We start from the raw sequence: 7,824 nt of genomic DNA on the forward strand, positions 1-7,824 counted from the left end.
TGATTGGCTTGATCTCCTTGCTGTCCAAGGGACTCTCAAGAGTCTTTTCCAGCACTTCAGTACTAAAGAATCCCTTCTTTGGCACTCAGCTTTCTTTATGGTCCAACTCTCACATCCACACATGACTACTGGAAAACCCACAGCTTTGACTAGACGGACCTTTGTTGGCAAAGTGCTGCCTCTGCTTTTTAATATGCTGTCTAGGTTTGTCATAGCTTTTTTCCAAGAAGCAAGCATCTTTTAATTTCATGGCTGCAGTCACCGTCCTCAGTGATTTTGGAGCCCAAGAAAATAAAATCTGCCACTGTTTCCATTTTCCCCCCATCTATTTGCCATGAAATGATGGGACCAGATGGCAAGATCTTAGTGTTTTGAATGTCGAGTTTTAAGTCAGTCTTTTCACTCGTATATACCGATATTAACTTGCATTGGCCATTTGTCTCACGAGTCTATTTCCTGCTACTTAAAGTGTGAGATTTAAAACATTGAAGTGCTGTTGTACCCACCAGCCCAAACACTGCATGATCTATAAATCTACGCTTACCCCCTTCTCAGATAACTCTTTCGTTAGATACCTAAGAGCTGTGGTATGTTTTGTATGTGCTACAGAATTGCTTGTTGACTTTGTCACAACACAACTGTTGGGCACCATCCTGATTCACGTTTACTGGACCTATTTGTCCTGCCATTTGAGAAATATGGCTTCTGATATATTATTGAAGTGTTCAGATGCCTCTTGAGTTAGGTAATGGTCTCAATTTTTTTCACTGGAATAGAGGAAACTGATTATCAGCATCACTTATAAATACCACCTTGGAAAGATCTTCTACCTTCATTGCCTTTGAAACATTCTCATTCGTACATGAAAATCCAATCATTCTAGAGTCTGTAGGAAAAAGTGCATGGCTTATAATCTACTGTCATTCATTCATCTGTTCACTTTCCAATAACTTAAAAATCTTCATTTAGAATCTATGTTCCAGATCTCCATGGTAACCAAAATAGCCAAGACTCCTGTCCTCATGGAACTTAAATTCTAAAGAAAGGTTGGAGGAGCAATTTGAAAGACAAAATGTAAATAAACACAATAATTTCTGAAAGCAAATAAGACCATGAAGGAAATAAAATACAGCAACCAGGTCAAGGGGCAGTATTTAAAAGTAATGTTGTCAGATGATATTTCAAATAACAGCTGAATGATGAGAAGGAAATAGCCTGGGGAAAAGCACTCCAAGAGAAGATATTTTAGGATTGGCCAAAATCATTCTACTTTCTGGGCTAAATGTGTCCTTGTTTCTCTTAAATATGAGATCCAGATTCATAGATGCCAAGAGACAGAGAACAGTCAAAGGATTTTTTAAGCTTCCTCTATTCCTCATGTAAAACAATATTCAGATATTACATAGATAGCTTTCAGGTCTCTGCCAATGGGTGGGTTACACCAAATGGTTACTCCATCTTGGTCCTCAGGCTGAAGTTGCTCACTGGATAAAGGAGTGACTGTGTCAGTGGTGGGTCTGAACCAATGCTCACCTGAAGTGGAAACAATGGGCCAGGTATGACATTTGCTCACCTCATTTGAGGCAGCACTCAGGATCTAGTTCCTTTCTGTTTTCAAAAAAGAGACAGTAAACAGTTAAGCAGCAGCATTTCAGGTCTAGAAGAGACTTCTCACAGGAATGTTACAAGTGTTACTTGTTCTATTCCTTTGTGGCAATATGAATAATGTATCTGGTTGAAAGGAACATACAGATCTTGATGTAACTTTCTTGACAGTTACAATTTGTTAATTTTACCTCTTTTCCCAAGAGAAAAGGAAAGATCACCAGCTTCAAGGACCCTTCAGGTCCATAAAGGCAAATTGGATTGGAAGTCTCCCACAAGAAAGTGTTTAGGCCCTAAGGTAAGTGTGACCTTAGCAATTACAGAAAGATTGCCAGGAGGCTGGAATTAGTGAACATGAAACGATGCGGTTGAAGAAGCAGACAAGAGATAAACTGTGGTTGTTTCATAATATATTATTAAAAATGTACATCATCAAATGAATGGTGATATTTCATCGAATTCATTTATGCCTTTTAAATTTGTTTCATTAAGACATTGTTGAATATAATTGGTTTCATGAACAGATTAAAATTATTTTGAGACAAATATAGTTTACTGATTTTTGACAAAAGCACAAAGAGAATTCAATGGAGAAAGAACAGTTTTTTAAAATAGTACTGAGATAATTGGACACCCATGTACAGAAAAGAAAAAAACAGTACCAAGACACAGACTTTACATCTTTTACAAAAATTAGCTCAAAGTGGATCATAGACTTAAATGTAAAATGCAAAACCACAAAACTTCTCAAAGAAAACTTAGGAGAAAAACAACATGACCTTAAACTTGGTTAAGAGTTTTTTGATATAACATCAAAAGTGCAATCTATAAAATTTTAAAAAAAGAATTTAAGTTCAACTTTGTTAAAATTTAAAATGTGTGCTCCATGAAAGACACTGTTAAGATAATGAAAAAATAAGCCACAGATTGGGAGAAAATACTTGCAAAGTACATATCTGGTAAAGAACTTGTTCTGCATATCAAAGAACTCTGAAGACTAACCACTAAGGAAACAAACAAACAAAAAAAACTTTTAAAAATGGGCAAAAGATCTGAAGAGTCACCTAAGCAAAGAAGATACACAGATTGCAAATAAACATATGAATGTCACTCAGTGTCACTTTTCACTGCTGCTAAATCACTTCAGTTGTGTCCGACTCTGTGCAACCCCAAAGACGGCAGCCCACCAGGCTCCCCCATCCCTGGGATTCTCCAGGCAAGAACACTGGAGTGGGTTGCCATTTCCTTCTCCAATGCATGAAAGTGAAAAGTGAAAGTGAAGTGGCTTAGTCGTGTCGACTCTTAGTGACCCCATGGACTGCAGCCTACCAGGCTCCTCCGTCCATGGGATTTTCCAGGCAAGAGTACTAGAGTGGGGTGCCATTGCCTTCTCCAACTTTTCATTAGGGAAATGCAAATTTAAATAATGATGAGACTACTTCCTGACTATTCAAATGGCTAAAAACTAAAACCTGAGAATGCCAATTGCTGGCAAGGATGCAGAGCAGCAGGAACACGCATTCATTACTGATGGGAATACAGAATGGTACAGCTGCTTGGGAAGACAGTTGGGCAGTTTCTTACAAAGCTAAACATATTCTTTCACATAAGTCAGTAATTGTGCTCCAAGGTTTCTATCCAACTAATTTAAAAACTTATGTTCATACAAAAAGCTGCACATAAATGTTTATAGCAGTTCTATTTACAGTCATCAAAAAACTGGAAGAAACTAAGATGTCCTTCAGTAAACAAGTGTCTCAACAAAGCTGTGGTATATCTATACAATGGAATAATATTCAGCAATAAAAAGGGATGAGTTATCAAATCTTCAGAAACATGTACACTTCTTCATTGCGTGTTGCTAAGTGAAAAAACCCAGTCTGAAAAAGAAACCATATTGTATGATTCCACTTATGTAATGGGCTTCTTTGGTACCTCAGTCAGTAAAGAATCTTCCTGCAGTGCAGGAGACACGGATTTGATCCCTGGGTCGGGAAGATCCCCTGGAGAAGGAAATGGCAGCCCACTCAAATATTCTTGCCTGGAGAATCCCATGGATAGAGGAGCTTGGCGGATTACCAATGGGTCGCAAGAGTTGGATGTGACTTAGTGACTAAACCAAACCACTTATGTAACATTCTAGAAAAGGCAAAACCATAGACACAAAGCAAAAAAAAAGAGTACGTATTGAAGATCAGTGATTTCTGGGGCTTGGGGGGAGTGGGGCTGGAGAAATGGAGAGCTGAATAGGTGAAGCATGGGGAAACATTTAGTGCCATCGAACTATCCTGTATACTGTAATGGTGAACACATGACACTATGCGCTTGTCAAAACCCAAAGAACAGTTCAAAGAGTGAACTTTAACAAATGCAAATTTTAAATCTTATTTAAATCTTATTTAGGTTTTCGGGAGCAAGGGATCCCAGGATGGAATGCGGAATGCTGCAAAAGAATCCAGTAGTATCGGAAATGTGTGAGACAGTCTCAGTAAAGGTGTGGAGAGGAAAATGTGCTGACCTTAGTAACTTTGGAAAGGAGTGGAGTGTGTAAGACTAGAGACACAAGTAACAGTGCAAGAACATTATACTCTAGTGGATCAAATTGTTTTTCATGGAGTCAAGTTAACAATTTGGAAACCAGTATGTATATATATATATATATATATACATATATATATATATATATATACTGGAATTGATAATTTAGTAAAGAGACAATAGTTGGTGGGAGCCAGATTTCTTACCTTTGGAGTTGGAGATTACAGATAAGGAGGGGAGGAAACAGGAAGGATCCTTGTGGTAATGAATGAGTTAAAGACATCAATATAATTTCATGTTTAGCTTAATATAGACACAGGTGATTATATATAGAAATATCTATAGGTATACACATTTATTAATACTTGGGTTAGTATACAAACATTTATTTTCTTGCTCTGTCAGCTGACAGAGCTTAGAAGCAATAAATCCAGATCTTGATTTTTAATACCATTCCCCAATAAAAGGGACAAAGGCTCCTTGGAGAAATGATTGGTTTAGGGCTGGGGCAGGATGTAGAGAAGATGCACCCAGAGCATCTTGTAGTGTCAGGAAGTAAGGAAATGCTCAAACATACACGTGCACATACATACAGGTACACATGAATTGTATGGATATGTCCAAGGGACACAGGAGTTGACTGAAAGAGCTCCCAATGGCCAAAGCTGACATTTGAGCAACTGAATAAATAATGTAGTATTGAATTATAACCCAAAGTATAAAATAAAGACTTGTGAGTCAGTGCTGGTATAAATAGATGATTGAATAAGTGAATAATGGAGGAGACACAAATCTCCTATTTACAATTCCAAATAATTGATGGAGCTACTCCATCCTCAAGGAGGTAGAGCATAACCCTTCACTTTCTGTATGTGGGCTGCACAGTACATACCTTCCAGAGCACAGAATGGGACAGGAAAAAAAGAAATTTACAGAGGAGGGATCTGACAAACACTACTTCAGACAGGTATCAAAATTAACATCAACAATCATTGATCATATTACTAGCATGCACTCTAGGATAGGATATGATAAAAATGGCACAGCCTCTCTGAAGCCTTCTTTCCCCCAACATATAGTGTGTGTGTGTGTGTGTGTGTGTGTGTGTGTGTTCAGCTGCTCAGTCTATAGACTCTTTGAAAGGGCATGAACCATAGCCCACCAGTCTCCCCGGTCCACAGGATTTTCCCAGTAAGAATCCTGCAATGGGCTGCCATTTCTTTTTCCGGGTGTGTGTGTGTGGGGGGTCTTCCCAACCCAGAGATCAAACCTACTTCTCCAGAGTGTCTCCTACCTTGCAGGCAGATTCTTTACCACTGAGCCACCAAGGAAAATACACATCTTTATTGAATGGTCCGTACTCCTCGGAACTGTCAAAGACATCAAAAATTTAAAAGTCTGAGACACCTTTGCAGCCAGAAAAGAGAGCCTGAGGAGCCATGACAACTGAATGTAATGTGGTTCCTGGATGAGACCCTGAAACAAGAAAGAACCTTTTATTCCCAAAGAATTCAGGATAAAATAGAGGCTTTAGTGTTTCTTTTTTATTTTTTTTAATTTTAAACAAAGACAGACTGCCACATGTAGACTCATTAGGATGTGTCTGGAGTCCTGGAAGCTTGGCTACCCTTCGTTTTTCTACAACTGGACCTTGAGAGCTTGTGTGCAGGTTCTAGCAGGGGAGCACAGCGTTTCGTATACCCTCAACCCAAGAATGGTCCTCCTCCATCTGGGAGGGTGGACCAAGTGTGCAGCTTTGAGAGGGACACACAGGGAGTGATGAGACAGGGAGGTCACCTACCTAGTCAGACAGATCCACCACATCATCCCTGGTGGTCAATATGGTGACAGGTGTTGCAGCCAGATCACCCTCACATCGAAGACTTTAGTTCATAATTGACTCATGAATTGTGACAAAGCAACCACACTAATGAAGGGTATTCATAATAGATGAACCTCTGTGTGAGATGTATGGGAACTCTGTGTCACCTTCACTGTACGTGCTAGTGCCTAGTTGCTCAGTTATGTCTGACTCTTGGACATATAGTCCACCACATCTTCTGCCCATGGCATTTTTCAGGCAAGAATACTGGCGTGGGCTGCCATTTTCTTCCTCCATAATGTTTTCAGTAAGTCTAAAACTACTCTAATATATATATATATATTTTTTAATAAATTAAATTGAGTAATTATTATTAAAACCCTCCTCTAGCTCACTGATGCTCGGAATGTGAAAAAAAATGATAGATATGGTGTTAGAATACAGACTGAACTTCATAACAATGAAAATCCAGGAAGATAAGGGCTCCAAACATAAAGAAATTTCTTCCTCTTCCACATGGCAGCCCTGAGTTGGGCTCTAGGCTCTGTGGGTAGAGCATCTCTGGTCTAACCTGGGGATGCTGACTGCTCCTATCCTGTTATTCAGCCGTGTCCTAGGGGGCTGCTTTTACCCCAAGATCTGAGCAGAATCACCAGTGTTACTTCTGCTTTCTAGCTCCATGGAAGGGAGAGTGGAGGCAGTCACTTTCTTTTTCTTTAACGTTTTTTTTTTTTTTAATTGCTGTAAAAGTCAGATATATGAAACATGCTATTTTAGCCAGATTTAACTGTACAGTTCAGTGGCACTAAGTACATTCACATTGTTGTATAACTCACCATCATCCATCTCCTAGATTTTTCACCATCCTAAACTGAAACCCTGTCCCCATTTAACGCTAAGTCCCTATACCTCCTCACCAACCCCTCTACCCCTGGCCCCTGGAAAAACTTGCACACAACACTCCTACTTGCATCCCTTTTGAAATCACTTGGGACGCATGGTTAGGTGGATTGCACAGCAGGACGAACTGTGATCTCTAGTCCAGATTACATTTGAGGATTTCTATTACTAAAGGAAGAAGGCTGAATAAAACTAGCATCTATGACAAATCTGTCCTTCTGGCTACCTGCTCAAATACCCAAGAGCACCTTTCTTTTTAAAAAAAAATTTTTCTTTATATATTTATTTGGCTGTACCGGGTCTTCCTTGCTGTGTGGCTTTTCTCTAATAGTAGAGAGAGGGGGCGACTCTCTAGTTGCAATGTGCAGGCTTCCCATTGCAGTGGCTTCTTCTGCTGCAGAGCATGGGCTGTAGGTCATGTGGGCTTCAGTCGTTGCAGCTGCCGGCTCTAGAGCACAGGCTCGATAGTTGTGGCATGTGGGCTCAGCTGCACTGTGGCATGTGGGATCTTTCTTGATCAGGGATGGAACCCATGTCTTCTGCACTGGCAGGCCCCCAAGTGCCCCTTTCTTCTCCCACACAGAACACACCCCTCAAGAGGGTGCATCCTGAAATCCCATTCCATCACTCATCCAGCTCAGAGGCCAGGAATTCTGCTTGACTCCCAGTGCCCTCTGGCAGGTCCTGATACGACTCCCTCCAGTGCAGAGACCTATAAATGGAAAGGGGCATTATCTATCCCTCAACCAGCCCATGCACCACTGTGCAGTACAAACAAGGCAATCAATTAGAACTCTCATTCAGAAAAGGGAAGAATGGCACCAGTCAGTGACCTATGGCAGCAAACATGCTTGCTGGGCAGCCATTGTGAAAAGTCCCCTGTGGTATTACGGTTCTTGGTTTGATCTGGTCTGTTCTCTGGGAGGCATTGTCTTGTCCACTGTCCACCATGGTCACAT

Source organism: Bos taurus, chromosome 12, assembly GCF_002263795.3.
Source record: "Bos taurus isolate L1 Dominette 01449 registration number 42190680 breed Hereford chromosome 12, ARS-UCD2.0, whole genome shotgun sequence".
Taxonomy (NCBI): Eukaryota; Metazoa; Chordata; class Mammalia; order Artiodactyla; family Bovidae; genus Bos; species Bos taurus.